This window comes from Dipodomys merriami, unplaced genomic scaffold (genome assembly GCF_024711535.1).
Source record: "Dipodomys merriami isolate MVZ:Mamm:240054 unplaced genomic scaffold, mDipMer1.0.p SCAF_14, whole genome shotgun sequence".
Taxonomy (NCBI): Eukaryota; Metazoa; Chordata; class Mammalia; order Rodentia; family Heteromyidae; genus Dipodomys; species Dipodomys merriami.
The window spans coordinates 29,451,093-29,472,134 of record NW_027202715.1 but is presented as its reverse complement, the minus strand read 5'-3'; the positions used below and the strand labels follow the sequence as shown (position 1 = coordinate 29,472,134).

Genomic DNA, 21,042 nt, shown 5'->3' with positions numbered 1-21,042 from the left:
TAGCTATGGTAAATAATGCTGCGATAAAGCTGGTAGCTTCAGTATGGCCTTGTTTGTGATTGTTTGGGTAAATGCCCAAAAGTGGGATTGCTGGGTCATAGGAGAGCTCTATGTGTAGTCTGTTGAGGAACCTCCATACTGCTTTCCAAAGTTGTTGAACAAGTTTACAGACCCACCTTTTATGTTTATTTTGTATTATGTTCTTCCCCCATGGTATAACCCCTGTTTTCACTGTATTTGATTCCGGTGCCCACATCTTTTATATGCATATTTCTAATTTGGGGATGAGAAAGGAAATAACAAAATGTTGAAATAAGGATACAGATTGACACATTGTAACAATGAGATGTACAAGATACTATGTTGAAACCAAACTCTACACCTTTGCAGAGAGGAGGGGAGGGGAAGTGTGGAGGGAAGGGATGGTAGAGGAAAAACAAAGAAGGAGGTAACAATGCTTGATAGGAAATGTACTCATTACCTTACTCATGTAAGTGTAACCCCTCTGTACAGTCTATTTACAATAAAATATAATAAAAAAGAATAAAATATATCAGATATGTTGATAATTCAGTGTTTATTACATTTATTTCATATTAAATTGGAGCAGGAATGAGACTATTGAAAATCATTTCTACAAATTTGTAGAATATACATGAAAGCTTGTGGATTAAACCAAACTGTCAGAAGGGCAGCTTTCTGGCAAGTTCACCTATAAAAACAATGTCAGAGTAAATAAACAAAACAAATAATTTTTCACAAAAGACAATTGCCTTGCGCAGATAGAAAATGTACTTCCTAGCCGGGCTCCTAGTTACTCAGGAGGCTGAGATCTGAGGATCGAGTTTCAAAGCCAGCCTGAGCAGAAAAGTCCATGACACTCTTATCTCCAATAAACCACAAAAAAAAGGAAGTGGTGCTGTGGCTCAAGCGGTAGAGTGCTCGCTTTGAGCTGAAGAATGCAGGGAGAGCACTCAGGCCCAGAGTTCAAGCCCCACCACCGACCAAAAAAAAAAAGTGCTTCCTTTTGTTGACTGTATCAATCAGTAAGCATTACTTGGACTCTCACCTGTTAAACCCTTGAGCGTTGATCTATATTTATTTTTGAGTATATTTTTATTGTCAAAGTAATGTATAGAGGGGTTACAGATACCTAAGTAAGGTAATAAATACATTTCTTGTCAAACAATACCCCTTCCCTCATTTTCCCCTACTTTCCCTCTCTCCCTTCCCTCAAGTTGTACAAATCATTTCCAACTTGTGTATATTGCTGTTACACTAGTTCTCCCCTTGTCCTAGGTTTCATCATTCTGTTATTCTCCTTCTCTTCTCTAATTCAAGTAATTGTGTATACTCAACCAGGGTACCAAAAATGAAATACAGTGACAACAGGGAATATGCCGTATGGGGAAGAACATACAAAAGAAACAAAAAAAAATCATGTAGTACATTAAAAACAACAACAACAACAACAAAACCTCTTGGAGTTCATTTTGATAAGCATGATTTAAATGGTCATATGTACATAGCTACTGAGCTATTCTGCTCATGTGAGAAGATCTATATTTAGAGGGGCAACATTGATGTGATCCATTCAGAATGCCAGCTCTATGGGTATTAGAACTAAGGAAGAGGTCATATAAATAGACCATAAATATATATTTGTTTTCCCTCTGCTTTCTAAAGCAGATAGGACTTTGCTCCTCTTTGAGATCTACATTTCTCAATAATGTTAGGCTACAGTACACAATTTTCACCATAGACTGCGCATCCTTTTGTAACTTATTATACTTCTCTTTCTGCCTCTCTCTCCAGCCCCATCTCAATGGGCATCTAAGTCCCAGTCACCCCATCCCTTTCTGGAGGTGTTAAATACCGCAAAGCCTTTACATAGCAGCTTTTTGGCTGCCTGAAATTTGTTCTTCCTGATTTGGTTATTTTTCTAATGAATTGATCTTTTTCTATATCTTATTTATATTTCAAGTAAAATATTTGTTATTAAAGGTAATTTTACTGTGTAACTTAGACATCTTTCTGACTTCTATCATTCTGGTTAATCATCATTTAATAATATCTATTGTCTTCACTTGACTGCAGGAACGTTTTGAAATGCCAAAGCCCAACAAATACACACTGAAAGAAGAAAGGTTTATTGTTGATGTCTGTCCTGGGTCTCATTAACTCTGAGTGATACACAATTCTCTGTATTCATTTGAGCTCTGGCATCTACAAAACAACATTAGACATTAAGCAAAAAGGGGGATTAGAATTAGATCCACTGATGGAAAAAAATTATAAATATGAGCTGTAATAAAAAGAGAGAAATCTCAGTTTAATAGGGTCTTAACTTTGTTTTTCTTTTCTTTCAAATTTAGTTGAAGAAAATAAAGTCACATTGTCTTACAAAAAGTTAGATCTTAAACTAAATCCATATTAGTGACTTTAGTAAGCAATGTGTTTGATTTACTACTAAGATAAGATATGTTCTTAATGGACAATATAAAAAGTCTAAAAAAAGGACCATTTAGAAAAGCTTATAGCTTCACAGCATGGTGCTCTGAAATATTAATAAGTTAACTCATGTATAACAATAAGAAACAATTTGAGATGTTTTACCCTAAGGGACATTATAGCTCTGGGAATTCTTAAAAGATTCATTAAGAATTTGAGCATCAAAAGTAGTTCAATAAATTGATTTTTATGTATGATTTCCAGCTTCTATGCTAGATCTGAGTTTCAGTGACCTACACCTCAAATATACTCAAATGTATTTTGCTTCTCAAATTAGAAGAAAACTATTTAAAGTCCAGCCTTATTTGTAGACCATTCTAGTTATGTCTTCATAATTTAACAGAGACCTCCTTACAAATTCAAAATTTCATATCTATCATCATTTTAGCAAAAAATATGTATATAGTAATCAAGTGATTTAAGATATTAAGCAAAATTACCTCTACATACTTATTAGAACTTCCCTTCCAACTTTTGTTGCATCATTTTTGGAAAAATTTATTTTATTGTAAAGATGCCATAGAGAGGGCTTACATTTACATGAGTAAGGTAATGAGTACATTTCTTTTTTTTTTTAATTGTGAAAATATCATACAGAGGGGTTACAAGTACATGGGCAAGGTAATGAGTGCATTTCTTATCAAGCATTGTTGCCTTCTCCTTTGTTTCCCCTTCCCATCACTTCTCATCCCCTGTCTCCTCCCCCCGCCAAAGTTGTAAAGTTTGTTTTTCGACATAACGATTTGTACATCTCATTGTTGCAATGGGTCACCTGTATCCCTATTTAAACAATTTGTTTTTCCCTTCCCTTCCACAAATTATACCAACATCAAATACAGTTAAAACAGGGGTTATATTGTAGGAGAGGGACATACAAAGCAACAAAGAAATCATCTTATAAATATGTTAGAGACAATTGCAAGAAAGAAAAACCATTTGAATCCTTATCTTGGGGTTCATTTTGCCTAACATAAACTTATCTGACCATTTCTGACTGTTTCTGCTTGTCTCAGACATATACTAATTATTGCAAATAAGGGAAACCATGGGACCTACGTTTATTTGGGCCTGGCTTACTTCACTTAATATAATTTTTCCAAATCTTTCCATTTCCTAACAAATGGGGCAATGTCATTCTTTCTGATGGAGGCATAGAATTCCATTGTATATATACCACATTTTCTTGATCCATTCATCTACTGAGGGGCATCTGGGTTGGTTCCAGATCTTAGCTATGGTAAATAATGCTGCAATAAACATAGTTGTGCTGGTAGCTTTAGTGTGGTCTTGTTTATGATCATTTGGGTAAATGGCCAAGAGTGGGATTGCTGGTCATAGGGGAGCTGCTTGCAGAACATTGTTACTCCCTCCTTTGTTCTTCTCCCACCATCCCTTTCCTCCACACCTCCTTCCCTCCTCCTTCCCCTCGAACTTGGAAAGTTCATTTTCAATATATTGTCATTGTTCATTTTCAATGTATTTCAATATATTGAGGGAAGAACATACAAACAAACAAAACAATCTTGTTGCATATGGATTCACAGAGAATGTTTATTACATAAGGATTAGGAAAAAATTGTGCCTTACCGTTAAATCTGATTTAAGTCAGAACTTTGAATGAGGCTTCCATTCTCCATCCTAGATAGACAGTACAAATCCCAAACTGAGTACAAATCCCAAATTTGGTGTAACTTCCAAACTTGCTTTCCTTTACTAGCAATCGCAAAGATGTAAAGTCTTCATGTGCAACAAGATCTTTTTTCACTAGGACAGTAGATGAACACTGTCACATATATGTAGGCAATTAATAGTATTGAAAGCAAAATATATAGGAATTGATGATTGGTAATAATGAAACTAATATTTTATTATCTGAGAAGATTTTTAGCCAAATGATCAAATTATCTGTATGTTTCACTGAAATACTATAGGTTCATTATTGGGACTCTAGTCTTGAAACTGTAACCTTCAATAAAATATCCTAACTGGCTCTATTTTCTTTCTTGCTTCTCAACAGATTCGTCATCCCACCCCATAACAATGTTCATTTTCTAGCTATTGTTTTCCTACTTTATACACCTAAAATTCCTTTTCACTTCCCTTTATTTATCCCCCCATCCTATAAAGGAAACTCCTTGGTTTGTGCACTGATAAAGAGGAGGCAAAGGAAAACAAACTAAATAGAGCTATAAGGTAGAAATAAAGCTTTAAGCTATAAATGAAGCTTTAAGGTCTATCTTTCCTTAGTATATTACATTGGGACTTCTTGTAAACCATTTAAATATCCCATTATCACTTTTTAAAAAAATTTTAGTACACTGTGTCTTTTATATATGTGCATCTGATTTGGAGAAAGGAAGGGGAATAATAAAGTGGTGAGACAAAGGACAAAGGGTGAACCAATGCAACAGTGATACAAGATACTATGTAAGAAATGAACTTTATAACTTGGTGGGGAGGAGAGTCCGAGGGGAGGGAAAGTGGCAAAGTAAAGTAAAGTGGTAAAGGAGGTAGGTGGTAATAATGCTCAACAAGGAACATATTCTGGTCCTTACCTCTAGCTCAGAAATACGAGGTCATATAAATAAGTTTTTCAAATTTACCACATTTTCTCCTGTATGTAGCTGCCTTTTTATTGTTCATAATTCCCACAGGATTGTAGCAGAGAAAGGAGGAACATTATAGCAGGAAAATAATTTTTAAAAGAATATTTTTTATGTTAAGCACATATGAATATGACCAGTTGCAGATTCTTTCATTCTGCCCAACACAGTATCTGACCTGAGTAATTTGTCCTCTGCTGATATCTTGCAACTTCTCACCAGTTATATCTTCTTCTTACACTTTCTTGGGTATTGGTTAGCTAACAACGTATTCATTCCAAATGTGGAATTGTATTGTGACAGTTTTTTTTTTTCCTCTGCTCATTTTGCCATCAAGAATTCTTTCCATACTTATTTAGCCCTCAAAAAATTAGAGAGATGCTGGTAACAGGACTAATCTGGTTAAGATTTAATTTATTCTCAAATTTTGATAAATACACTAAGCTATCCAAAAGAAGCCTTATTTTGCACAATTCCATTGCGTGATACATGCCTGCAGAGCAAGAAAATGAGGTATCTGGTACCTCATTGTTCCCAAGTTCATTGAAGCCCTTTTCTATAATAAGTTTATTTCTTACCACATGAGTGAAATCATTCCCTCTTAGGAAACTAACTCTTCCTTCATGGTTTCTCTTAGAATCTAGTTGCCTCTGTATAATTTTTGTTGGTGGAGTTTTAAAAACCATATAATTGCTACAAATACCTTTTTTGAATTTGTGCTTTTTTTCTGTCCTTAAATACTTGTCGAAATGAGTCTCAAAGCCAGATCTATTTGTGAGTACAAAGCCACTTGGTAAATGTCAGGTTTTTCATAACTCTCTCCCTTCTTTCTAACTCAGCCTACTCCCTCAATTTACCGAGCTCCCTTTTCATATATCTACATTGAATATTGTATATGCATTTGCCCACTCTTCCTCTCTCCATTTGTCCATCCCCTTCACTTGAGCTCACCTTCCCCTAACCCCACATAGCAGCCATCATCCTCATATTCAGTTTGTTAAACAAAGGAGTTACATCATTGAAATCTGGGCATGTATATACCATACTTTCGTTAGTACATCTGTGGATATATGTAAACCTATGCAGGGTCATATGCATATCTGTATTTATGAAACCCTACAGACATTGACTTCTTCTTTGAAATCTAGGGGTATTCTTCACTGAATTTGAAATAAATAGAAATCTAGGAAATATGAAAATTTTCTGTATATTTCTCCACAGTATTATAACTTACACATAGAAGTCAATTATAAAAGAAGTTAGGATTGATGAAGGAGAATAATGGAAGGGGTGATATTAATCAAAATGCACAGTCATCATGAATTGGCATGTTGATTTGAAACCTCTCTGTAGAACTAGTTAAAGAAAATAAAACTAAAAGAGGACAACACACACACACACACATTCAACATTTAAATCTGAAACAAGTCTTCTAAAAAACTTGAACAAGTATGAAAAATTTAGGGATACAACTGTAATGATTCTCTATTAGTTTATAAGTACAATGAGGACCAACAGTTTGATGTGATTGATATTATGTGGTCTTATTCACAAGAAAACTAATTGAATTATAACAACAATAAGTCATTTCGTATTTTATAATTGTTCCTAATTAGTGAAGTATCCTAAAAAGATGGCTATCTGGTCACAGAAAAATTACCAGTGACATTTCACATATCATAAATACAGTATAAGACAGAGTAGTTAGAAGAGTTTTAACTATCTGCAATTGTTTTATATATTTTGGATAAGGAAGAAGTACTCCTTTTAAAAGCTGTGTAACTTAAATGTTAATAATAGGCTTTGGAAATTATGGTTATTATACTTGTCCTCTGGTTTTTAATTAAATATTTTTAAATGCCACATAGTGTACCAACTTCTTTTAAATGTCTTTATCTTCTTTGTCCAGCAGAAAAGTCACTAGATATTTATTCAAGCTCATTTTACATTCTTTCATGAAATTACTATATTTTCCATACATGTTTCCATAAAGGAATCTAAATCACTTTTTAATACAAGTGTTGGTTGAAGACATTGTGAAATTTTTATGCCTTCAGTAATTATTTGAACTTTTATGAACAATTGGGTATTAGAAGATTTAGTATATTCACTACGAATATATTTGTCTTTGGGTTATCTATTTATTATGCTTTCACCTTTGCTCTCTAAAAACTGATCTCTTTTTAAGGTCTTTGTTCTGACAAATGAAATGCAATTTTAATAAATTGCAATTAGACTGGAGATAAATTTCCTTAAAAAAAAAAGAATGCATGCTGGCATTTGAAAGTCTACTGTTTATTCAAAGCAGTAGACATTTATAGACCAGCAGCCAGAGGAGGGAGAAAGATGGCTGATTGTGTACTCAAAACAATAATGATTCTGTGCTTCATAAAAAGATGTTTGTTGTCTAAGGAATAGGAAAAAAGGAAGATGAAGACCCATTTGTTTATCCCTATGCTAATAAGGAATTCGCAGGTGGCTTCTGGACAGGCGGTAAAATATCATTATAAAACTGGTCAAGCTTCTTTTCATGTTTAAAATTTAACATCTTCAGGAAAGACTTCCTAAAATTTATAACATGATTCCCTAAGAAAACTCATTATCAACCACTTACTCTGTTATCGTTTCATGTGAAAATCACTTATTTTATGACTTGGAGAATAATTAAGAAAATTCTACAGGATTCTAGATGCATTTCTTTAGCTTCTATGCCTCTAAGGTGTGTGTGTGTGTGTGTGTGTGTGTGTGTGTGTGTGTGTGTGTAAATGTGTATATTTTCTAATTCAGAGAATGAGATTCTTAAATAGTACCAAATAGTTAATACAAAACACTCTTCTTTAACCCCACTTTGTTTTGCCTAGATTGTTTTAGGTTTTAGGTATGATATATATATATATATATATATATATATATATATATATATATATATATATGTGATAAATATACGTATATGCTTCTTACATGTAAAATTGTACTACCACACATATCTGAGCTCCTAGAATTTCCTTTAAACTTAGTAAAATCTTGCCTTCTGCATGCCTGTAAATCACATGTATGAAACCAATGTCTACAAAGAGAAGAGTGAACAAAAGCCCCTTTAATCACATTTGCAGTGATCTCTTAGTACCTACCAAGAGTGTTGAACCTGGAAAATGACCTTGGGTAACCATATACAATGCAGGAAGCCCTGGAGTTCTCTTCTCAGAGCAGTTATTCAAATGAGTTTAAACCTTATAACCTTGATTCTGCAAATGAGTAGTGACCAGCTAATTCCTGAAATGCCTTCAAGATATCTTTTCTACTGTCCCAAACAAAGCACTGGACTTTTTTTTTTAAAACAATAAAACCTTTCTCACAACTTGAAATGTTTCCTTTTCTTGTGAAAACCTGAAAACAAACATTCCTACTTAGCTTTTCACCCAAATGCAGAGAAAACTAACCATTTTTCAGCCTAAATGGTGATCTTTCTTGAAGTTGCCTACACAGAATCGTATGTCACCTTTAGATTCAGTCTTTCACAAAGTTTGAAGGCACATAAAATGTGTAAAAAATATTTGCCACAATGTAACTCAAATAGCAGGTGGTCTGTTCAATCCTAGCTTTAATCGGAAACTTCATGAATGATCTTTTCTGTGTGTATTCTTATTGGCATTCTGGACTACCACAAAAACACCCATTAATCTGTACTTAATCCATTTTAAAGTTTCTCTATCTAGAACCCCAAACAACTCCAAAACCCTCCCACGAACCAGTTTGGTAGGCCCAAGATGAGGTCATCAGAGCCACTATCCACTCCTCTGGCACAGTTGTTCTGTGTTAGTGCTATGACAAAATATGGAAGCAAAACAATGTAAGATAGAAAATATTTATTTGCTTTCATGGTTGCAGAACATTTCAATCCATCATGAAAGAAAGAGATAGCAGAGAAGTTCACAACACAATGGCTAGGAAGCAGAGAAAAAATAATCTCCTGAGCCTCCTCCTTCTTTCCCTTCTATTATTCCCTTCTGTTATTGTATTATAGTCCATATTCTGGGTTCCCCTTCCCTGGGCCCAACACACACACAGACACACACACAGACACATAGACACACACACACACACACACACACACACACACACACACACACACACACACACTTAGTTTATCCTTTCTTGAAATGTCCATATAAACAAATCCAGAACTACGCTTTATTAATCTAGTAAGTTATTTTTTATTTTATTATTTTTAATTAAGTTTTTATTGTGAAAATACCATACAGAAGGGTTCCAGTTATATGAACAAGGTAATGAATACATTTCTTATCCAGCACTGTTGTCTCCTCCTTTGTTTTTCCCCTACCATCCCTTCCCTCCCACTCCACAACTACACATAAAACTAAAACTCGAGTAACCATCATAAATTTATGTAACTACATAATTCATGTATCCCACTCAAATGTACTGAGAACACAGAAGAAACAATACATTGATAGCTGTACCCTTTACAGAAGGAGAAGTCAGTTCAGCTAGGAATATAAACTAACTCATAGGTTTGACTACAATGTACTTTCTCTTTCTCAAAGAAACTAATGTCTTCCTTCTAATGTTCCTGACTAAACTTGTCCTCTGTGTTTTTAGTTTATGGCTAGTTACTGACTTTCTGACTTAGAGTTTGCTAATTCCTTGAATTAAATTCTCATTTATTTTTGTTTAAATATTTATTGAGGTCCCTAATTTTCCTGGCTGCTCAGATTTTCATTAGCTCACCGTTGAGACTGTTCCGGACTACAAAGGGTTCTTTCACAGAGCTCTGAGCTCTCTTACAGCCTGTCTAAATAAAAGTGGCTTGAATTTCATAAGTATGCAAGTCTAAATCTTCCCATGGAACCTGTACACAAGGGCCTCTTGTTTTTCCTCCTTGAAATAATAGCATTCTGAGAAAACATAAAACAGAAAATCTTTACATTGTTTTACAGCCAATTTGGGCTGTTTATATCCTCTGTAAAAAATAAATAAAAAAAAAATTTTAAAGCACAAGGCGTAGGAGAATCTACCTGGTGATTCTCTCAGTATTTTATGTCATTATAAAAGTTTTATCTGAATAAATTTTTTCTGGAAAAAATTAAGTAAAAGTAAAATCAGTGCAAATAAAATTTTTCATTCCTATCAAAACCATTGCCTGTCAACACTGCCAAAGGGCAGGTTGAATATTTTGTAATTGCAGTGAACACCTTGACCATGGTGTGTGTGATACCTGCATGGTCCCCAGAAACCCAAGCTGCCTTCTCTGTTTGTAAATAAATACTCACAGGTATTCTCTAACCACTTACCAAATACCATCAAATGACCAATAGAAATCACTTAACAACTTTTTCCAAAACCATTTTCTGGAAATATCATTTTCTATTCCTTCAGCTAGAATTCTGTAACTGAAATCTTATTGTACATACGCTTCTGAAATCTCATTCTTTTAATTCATAAACTTTGAGATCATTGAATGAGCTGACCAAACTAACTTGGTCATTGTAAGCTAAAGCACTTTAAAACCAAGAACAAAAGCTTGTGATATAAAAATATATCCCATTATTTTTTAAAAAAATCATCTCAGTACTTTTTTGTGTGTTTTAAAGTATATCTATTCTTTTTTAAAATTTTTATTTTATTCTAAAGATGCTGTACATAGGGGTTGCAGTTACAGGAGTAAGGTAATGAGTACAGTTCTTGTCAAACATTGTTACCCCCTCCTTTATTTTCTCCAACTATCTTGGATTATATGAGATAACGATGAGCTCATTCTGAGTGTCTTGCATTAGTATGGTACCTGGAATTTAATAGGTCCACTCTGTATTTATTTTCTTAATTTATCCCATTAATATTCTTCCATATGTAGCCATGGGAGAAGAGAAATACTCTGTCTGTACATTGTCATATAACCACAGAAATTTGTACTTGATCTACCTAAATGTACATAGCTTATTTCTTCTGAGGTCAACGAAAGAACCTTCTCTGCTGTTTCCATGGCAATGTTTCTCCTTTTCTCCACTGTCAATTGCCTTCTCTGTACCCTGTGTTCCACCCTTTTATATCTCATGAGGATTCTAACTGCAGTATTCATCTTTTGTGCTTTGAGAACCTTGCCCCTATCTCTTACAAGTTATTTTTTTGTGGATTTGGGTTTTGCTTTTTCTTTTGTTTTCTTCTCATATCTCATTCATATAATATACCAAAAGGAAATGAGTAAGATCAAACCTCTTTTAGGAGGGGTATGAATTAACTTTTGTTTAGAATGAAAACAAGAAATAGGAATCCAGTCGTCAGCAGATATCACCAGCTTGATTCTGAATGCCTACTTACTGTCTTATAGGCAAACCACTAGTTTCTACTGCTTAAGAACTCATTGTTAGAAATAGCTCAGGAGCTTAAAAAGCATGAGAGACAATGATAGATGATACACTTGCGACTAGATGATTTTCATAACAAATATCATTATTGCAAATGCCACCCAAGTATCTTATTTACAATCCAAAGTACTATAAAGTCAATTGAGATTCAACTTGATATTACTCTTACATTGGACTATACTTGGACTTGTCTCCATTTTTTTCTTTCTTTATGTACATGCTGCTACTTTCTAAGAAAAATTACTCATTAAATATTGTTGTATATCTGTGTCAAAGATTCTTAGTTTTCTGGGATTTCATTGCTAAGTATTATTTGTATATAATTTTCATTGCATCCATATCTTAAACCTGCACAGTTGGCATCTATTGTTTAAATTGTTTTCTTCCCCTAAATTTCTTTATCATTATTATCCTCTCACTTTCAAACTCCATCCGTAACTATTCTCTGTGTTCACCCTGACTAGCAGGTCACATTCTAGTACTCTGGTACTTTGGTAAAAGAAAATATTTTTCATTATGTATGTTTTCAAATTATATATTCTATAAACTGATAATCACAAATTGGGTAACATTTTAGAACTCTGAGGGGATCATGCCAAAGCCAAAGATGGTGAAGACTTACTATTGTTTCTTCTTTTTTGGCCCAGCATTTTTATAAATAATTTGTATTAAAGAATCAAGTGTGAAGATACTACACAAGGAGCTACTATCAGATTTTCTATTTTTCTTCAAAAGAAATTGCCAGTTGGAAAGGATTGGATTATTTGCTACATGTCAATGATTTTCTAAATTAATTTCAAAGATGATATTTTGCTCTAAATATAACACACAAATTTTTATACTAGGTCTCTAAGTTGATATTCATAATAAAATAATTATTGATTTCCCTTCCCTTTCCCAACTTTTGTTTTTCTTTGTTACACCCTTTATTTTTCCCTTTCCTCTCCACCTCCCCAACTGCACCCCCCCTCTGCAAAGTTGTCAAATTTATTTTCAACATATTGTCTTGTACATCTTATTGTTACAATGGGTCATTTTGTATCCTATTTCAGCATTTTGTTATTTCCCTCCTTCCCCAAATTAGAAAAAAAATGTATATACAAGAGGAAGGACACAGAATCAAATACAGTGACTACAGGGGTTTTACTATGGGGAAGAATATACAAAGAAACAAAAAAAAATCACATAGTACATTATAAGTACATTAAAAACAACAGCAACATAGATAAAACCTCTTCTGTCCCCATCTTGGGGTTCATTTCACTTAGCATCAGGTTATAGGTCATATGTACATAGCTTTTGACCTTTTCTGCTTGTCCTAGACATATGCTAGTTATTGCAGATAAGGTAAACCATGGGATTGGGCTTGGGTTACTTTACTTAATATCATTTTTTTCCAAGTCTTTCTATTTCCTAACAAATGAGGTGAGGTCATTCTTTCTGATAGAGGCATAGAATTCTATTGTGTGTGTATATGTGTGTGTGTGTGTGTGTGTGTGTGTGTGTGTGTGTGTGTGTGTGTGTGTATATATCTATATATATATCATCTATTGAAGGCATCTGGGTTGGTTCTATATCTTAGCTATGGTGAATAATGCTGCGATAAACATAATTGTGCTGGTAGCTTTAGTATAGCCTTGCTTGTGATTGTTTGGGTAAATACCTAAAAGTGGAATTTCTGGGTCATAGGAGAGCTCTATGTGTAGCCTTTTGAGGAACCTCCATACTGCTTTCCAAAGTGTTTGAACAAGTTTATACTCCCACCAACAATGAAGTAGGGTTCCCTTTTTTGCCACATCCCCTCTAGCATCTCTTGTTATAAGATTTCTTGATTATAGCCATCCTAATTAGGGTGAGGTGGAATCTCAATGTTGTTTTGATTTGCATTTCTTTTATGGTTAAAGAAGTTGATGTTGGGTGAAATGAACCCCAAGATAAGGACTCAAATTTTTTTTTCTTTGTTGCTATTGTCTCTAACATATTTATAAGATGATTTACTTGTTGCTTTGTATGTCTCTCGCTACAGTATAATCCCTGTTCTCACTGTATTTGGTGTTGGTACAATTTGTAGAAGGGAAGGGAAAAACATTGTTTAAATAGGGATACAGGTGGACCCATTGCAACAATGAGATGTACAAGACGTTATGTCGAAAAACGAACTGTACAACTTTGTCGCGTTGCAGGGATTAGAGCGGTTGGGAGGGGAGATGGAAAAGGGTGGGAAGGGGAAACAAAGGAGGAGGCAACAATGTTTGATAAGAAATGTACTCATTACTTTGCCCATGTAATTGTAACCCCTCTGTACGGTATTTTCACAATAAAAAAAATGAAGTTGAGAATTTCTTCCTGTGTCTATTAGCCACTCATTTCTTCTTCAGAGAAGTTTCTCTTAGTCTTTAGCCCACTTATTAATTGCTTTCCAACTTTTCAAGATTCTATCTAAAACGAGTTTATTCAATAATTATTTTAAACAATATTAACCTCTATCCTTCTTTCAGTTTTTCTTGTAATCTTAATTTCATACATAATTAATCTCATTAATGTTTCTACTGTTTTTAATTGTGAAGTACATGTACAGAAGGGTTACAGTTACATAAGTAAGTTCATAAGCACATTTCTTATCAAACTTGATACTCCTTCCCTCATTTTTCTCCTCCTTTCCCTCCCTCTCAATCCCCCTCAACCCCCACCCCTACAAGTTGTACAGATCACTGCCAACATATTGTCTTGTGTATATTGCATTGCATTGGTTCTCCCCTTGTCCTTTGTCTCACTATTCTGTTGTTAATGTTTTACTTTTAAATTCTGTTGTTTTACCTTTAAATTAATTAGTTAATATTTAGTTAATGTTTAGCTTAGTTGATGTTTAACTAAAAAATTCTGTACCTTAGTGCTATATAGAATGCTATTTGAAAGACATTAATATTATGCAATGATTAAATTGAACTACTTAAACACATGTATTCCCTCACTTACTTATCCCTTATTAGTGTGATTCTTATTTTTTGATGGGATGTTTCCCCTCAGTAATTTTTGCATATGTGATATATTAACTGTGGTTACCATGATGTTCATGAGATTTTTAGCCTGTTTTTCTATGTGGAATTTTGTACCAATTGATCGACATTTCCTAACCCAAGCTCCAGTCCAGCCCTTGCTAATTAGCACATTGCTCTTAATGTCTAAGAGATTGATTTTTAAAGTCCAGCAGTAAGTGGGAATGAGTGGTTGTTATCCTGTGCCTGGTTTCTGTCACTTGATGTAATGTGTTCCAGGTTCTGGGTGCTGTCACATGTGAGAGGATTTCTATGTTTCTGTATTTTATAGATGATGCAAGTGAGTCTCTGAAAGAAACTCAAACTCATTGGATAAAATTACAGTCTTTGAATACATTAAATCACTGCAGTTTATAAAGGGTTAAGTGGTAATATGTGACAGATCAAATCAAAGTTTATTAATGCCATTTTTAGTATTAAGAATAAATGTAGTGTTGGTCAGAGTTTTCCATGTATATGTCCTTGATTATTTTATCAAGTAATTTGGGTAAGGATATTCAATAAATATTTCTTTTTATTGGGAGGGGTGTCCTGTCGTGGGACCTGAACTCTGGGCCTGGGCGCTGTCCCTCAGCTCTTCAGCTCAAGGCTAGCGCTCTACCACTTGAGCCAGAGCACCACTTCCAGCTTTTTTCTTTTTGCTTATGTGGTGCTGAGGAATCGAACCCAGGGCCTCAGGCATGCAAGGCAAGAGCTCTACAAGTGAGCCACCTTCCCAGCCCCTCAATAAATATTTCATATGTTTGTTTAAATCCTTTGTTTTAATAATACTATGAAGAAGAAAACCAGTATAGTGCAGAAAGATATGTCCTCAAATAGAACATGTCTAAAACATTATCTATTTTTGGTTTCCTAAGCATATCTCATACACAGTAACTAATTATAATATTGACTCTAAGGTAAGATTTTCTTGAGTAAATAGTATTTAATTGTATAAAATATATTTTTTCTAATATAAACGATATAATTGATTTATTTTTATTTTTTGTGAACATACTGTACAGAGGGGTTACAATTACATGGGCAAGATAATGAGTACATTTCTTTTCAAGCATTGCAGCCTCCTCCTTTGTTTACCCTTCACATCCTTTCCCAGCCTCCCCCCGCCCCCCTCACCCAATTCTCCCCCGCCCTCACCAAAGTTGTTAAGTTCGTTTTGGACATGACAACTTGTACTTTTCATTGTTGCAATGGGTCCACCTGTATCCTTAAACGACTTGTTTTTCCCCATCTCCTCCACAAATTATACCGACATCAAATATAGTGAAAGCAGGGGGTTATACTGTGGGGGAGGGACATACAAAGCAACAAAGAAATAATCTTGTAAATGAATTAGAAACAAATGCATGAAAGAAAAAAAACATTTAAATACATATCTAAGGGTTCATTTTCCTAACACAGAATTGATATAATTTTAAAAGACTATTGCCTTTTCAATTACTCAAGCTATTAAATCACAAGGGAAGCATATATAATTGAAATATAACACATTATTTGTCCTCATAAAATGGCATCTTCCTCCCCACATTATCATTAAATGATGAATTGAAACAAATAAATCAAAATAATATTTTCATTAATTATTTTACTCATAGCCTAAGTTGATTATGAGTGTTCGCATACCCAGAAGAAGATAATCAGAAACAGATAAAACCAGTATTTGAATCTTCTAATCATGATAATTGATCATTTCATTATTTTTTTTGTGAAATTACTGGTTATTGGTACCAAAGAATGATTTACTTGCTTGTATTCGATCATTAAAATTTTTGTCTTTGGTCCAGGAGAGGTAAATTTGAAAGAACAGATTAATGAGATTACCTTCTCCCCTCTCACTATGTATAATTAAGAACCTAATAGCAAACATAAGATTATAAAGTTCTTCTGAGGAACAATAATCAGAATCTCTTTCATGAATCCTGAAAAAAAAGAAACAAAAAGGTAACAATAGTACTAGAATTTATTGTTATATCTGTAAATTAAATGAATACTATCTCATGCTGATCATAATCCTTAGTAATCTTTATAGGTGAACAGGGATATGAATGATCTTTTATATATACTCTAAATTTTCCTCCTTGAATGGTTAAATAATGTCTAATAGGCAGCAATCTTACTGTTATTTAAAAAATATTTCTTTCTGTTTTTAATTTGGTGTTATGGGGTCTGTGTTCTCTAGGTAGTTGCTGTACCACTGAGTAACTCTTAGAGTCCTTATTTTTGCAGCCAGAACATTTGAGAAAGAATCTGTCTGCTTCCCCAAGCACAAGCCAAGACTATATTTCATCTATTTTAAGTTTACTGTTGGTGTAGCTAGAATTATAAACATGTACCACTGTGTCCAGATGTCTCCTAATTAGACAGAATTTTGTGCCTGGGGTTGATCAAGAACTGCAATCCTCCCAATTCCAGGCTTTGGTGAAGCTTATGACAGTCCACACACCTGCACCAACTATTAATTACTAAAGGGCCACGTGAGTTTTTCTTTCTGAAAAGTTTTCTGCCTATTTGATAGTGGTGTCCAACCAGTATCCTCCTGATTTTTGGAAACCTTATAGCTAGGGTTATCAGTATCAAACCATGAATATTTTACTAACAAACATAATTTCATTCTTCTTTGTAAGTTCTAAGTGAATGGATGCTTATTTTGATACAAAGTGAAATTCTTAATGTTTCTAGAGATTATATAAATTCTACCACTTCTTCAATTTAAGAAGAGAATAGCAGAAGACTGCTCTTAATCTATCCTAAAACTGCTTGTTTTTACATCACAATTACCAAGGTAAGTGTGGTAAATCTAAAAGTTATGAATAAGGTTAATAAAGAATGAGCTTGTTCAGATCCATAGAGATAGCCATCAACCGAGAAATCCAATTGGGTTCTGTACAATAATCTTGTATAGTGTATATTTATTTCCAAACTCTCCACTTCCAAAGATAAGTAAATAAACTGAAATCAGTCATATATTTAATCATTATATTTAATGATTCTGCGAAATTAAAATATTTCCCATATCTATTCAATGGAATGCAATTAAAGTGACAGTGCAAGTATGCAAAGGAAACATTCCAATTTCCTCACTTGGATTCACTTATTAGCAATAAATAATGACTAATTCAATGTGAGTTTTTCATTCTGTGTACATAAGACAAAATAGTTAGATTTGCATTAAATACATACCCAAATTCAGCTAATAACCTTCAAATGCTTTCCCTCATTATCACTAAATAATCTCATACAAAAAATGTAAGTTAAATCTACTGTTATTGAAGTAAAATATACTTCTTTTTGTTGCCAAGAACCTACTGCTTTTTTGAAATATAAAAGAAAAAGTCTTAAATCAAGTGGAATAAATATTATATTTTTCTTTTTATTTCCACCACTGGCATTTATTGACACTTGAAAACTATTTATAACCACATATTCTTACTGCTCACATTAATTATTATGCAAATAGTTGAAAATTTTTACTGACTGTTTATAAATAATGCATGAAATTCTATACACTTTAAAAACGAATGTGCATTATCTTTTGTGGTTTAGACACAGAATACAGAATAAGGTGAGCTTGGATGAATATGAACAACAGACATTTCTGTTTTATGGATTCAGATAAAAAATATTTGGAAAGTTTTATTTCTACAAATAACATCTGTGATTTTGAAAGTAAAACTGAAATTATTTTGTCATTTATCACAATAGCTTGGGAACGAGGTATATCACTAGTACATAGGCAAATATAAATCATAGGTAAATAGAATTGATAAAAGTAGTGTTCAAAAATGATTACATCATTGTCTTACAAGTAAACTTTTAGCCTTTTCTCATCAACATCTAATAGTGATGAAGAATTTAGAAAAATTATAAAGCTATACCAATCCTAACATTGTTTGATACAAATACATCATTTAGATGCTATTTTTAGATGCTATTTATTTTTATATAGTTTAACAATGTCAAGTGAACTTTGGAAGGCATTTCAATAACAAAACCCACCCCAACTAAAATGTGATTTTTCAACTTATTTAGAGGTCCATAGAAATTTCTAATCATGCAATCTGTTGATAGTTAATCTGATATTTAAATATAACTGCCAATATTCTTTTAATACTTTTCTGTCAGAATGCAAGATATCAGGCACTCAATATTATATAGCAATCTTCTTAACCATAATAACCATAATATTGAATGGGTAGAAACAACACGTTTCCTCCAACTCTCACAGTTGAATATTTGACAGCCAGCTTTGTAATATATTCTAAATAAGCAGAGAGAGAATTCAGGTTGAACACACTCCTTGCATTAAAATAACCAAACTACCACAGCTAGTAGGGGGAAAGAGGGTATCTAGGCTTCACATGATGACCTTGTGATTATCTTTCTGCCAAAAGAAACCCAAAAAACAGACGTGATTTTTTTATATGTAAGCCTACAAAATACTTCTCATATGTCCTATATTTATTTATTTTTAATTTTTGTGTATATATGCTTATTTTACATTTACCTTCTTATTTATATTAGAAAAAATTAAAAGACAGTCTAGTGAGGATTAATTTGTGTATTTTGATAAATGAATTGACTAGTAATATTTAAAGAATTCATTTGCATATTTCCACACATATAATGTCTTTGAAGATGTTTTTATATGTGTGCATAAGTATATATGCATTTTTTCTAGGTATACATGATAAAATGAGGAATGAAAATAATCAAAGTAAATAATATTATGCATGGAAATATTATTAAAACTATTTGCATTGTGCAATTAAGATATATAATAATGAAAATAATAAAATTTAAGAGAATCTAGAATTAAGTAGTTGGCTCCCAATTTTTTCGTTTCATATCCTTCCCTTTGTCTTTTATGCTTTGTTCTAGGATTGATACATAATACTAGGACAGATAGTTCTTGAATTTCTAAAAGATTTCCTACTTAAAATAACACTAAAAATATGACGGTGGCCTGCAACTTTTCAAAAGTTCTATACTTTCCTTAGAATTTAAAATTTAACTAAAGACTTAGGCATAATTGAAAAGTAAAACAAAAATTCATTTTCAGCCTTGATGATTTAATGACAAAATTGACCACATGAACATGTTTGCAATTTTTGTCTGTGAGCCTATTTAGAAACAGGCATTTCATACTGTATGTCATGTAGCAGCTAATGACAGGAGTTTTATAACAGAAGAAATAGAATTTCAGACAAGAGATACAGAATACACATTGACACAAAGTAAGAGGTCTAAAGCATTACTAATGATTCTTCATTCATGGATATGTAATAATTATTACTGTCAAAAAATAATAATACTGCTTTTGATTTATATAAGAAAGCACTGCCATTAATTAAATATGAAATTTAAAAATCAGGAGTTTAGAACGAAATACCTGGCATTCAAATATTATCGTGACTTTTGTTTTAATTTATGCATCATATTATTAATTTATAAAATGTAGGATAAATGTGGCATTTGAAGATATTCACTGCTTCTTTATTGAACATTGTTGAAATCTATTATTTTATTTTAATAAATATTTTAACTATCTATGAAAATAAAAATTATATTAAGGATTTGGAAACTCAAAAGCATGCAATGAAGTGGAAAAATAGTATATGAAAATATTTTAGCACATTTAACATAAAAAGCATCTTATTTAATATATTGCAAATATTATAAACTGAAGTTTAAAACACTTCTCAGTTAATTATTCCTTTATGGCAATTTTTAACTGTGTCCATGTACATATATGTACATGTACATATATGATCCAATGTGGTGTTTAGTGTGCAGTTAATATACACAAATTTATGGGAAAATATACACTATTATTTTCTAAAAAACACCTCAAATGTAATTCTGAGTGCAAAGAGTCATATTTACCAGTTGTACTTTCATCTTTCTTCTGATTCTTTCAATTATCACCATGAAAAGTTATGCAGGCTACATCACATTAGTTCTAAAAATTTTTGACAATCTTTGTTCTTATCTTTTTCATTTTTATTTCATAGGGATGCAATTTGAGTCCAGGTCAGAATAATATAATGTATTAAATGTATAACATTTAATCAGCCTGATAACAACATATAAACATTGAGTTTATCATCTAGTTAAGTTAATAATATTGTTGCAGATGAATAATTACAACTCCAACTGTCAATATGACAAACAAAGGCACTCTTCAAATCAAGCTTTCTCACAAGTGCATGCATTCGTTTACAAATAGTAACAATGAAACAGTGAGCAATAGTAGAAAATTTTAACCCATACATCATGCAAGGTTGTTGATGAGAGTTGAGAACATAATGTATCTTCTCCTTTGGTGCCTCATAATACTTAACTTTTCAGCTGGCTTTGAATCTTCTCTTCCTTTCAAAAGCAGATGAGCTTGTGTATCATGTAAACAGAAAACACAGATTTCCTATTCTTTCACTTCCCTTTCCTATATTGCACCATTTCTAAATTTCCTGCCTTGAAGTTGGAATGATA

At 32.9% G+C, this 21,042-nt stretch overlaps 1 protein-coding gene across 3 annotated transcripts in view; it reads right to left on the bottom strand.

Annotated features, from left to right (window-relative positions):
* Window positions 1–21,042, bottom strand: part of Pcdh15 (protocadherin related 15) — a 620,145-nt gene that overhangs the window by 339,497 nt on the left and 259,606 nt on the right. The window lies entirely within an intron of this gene.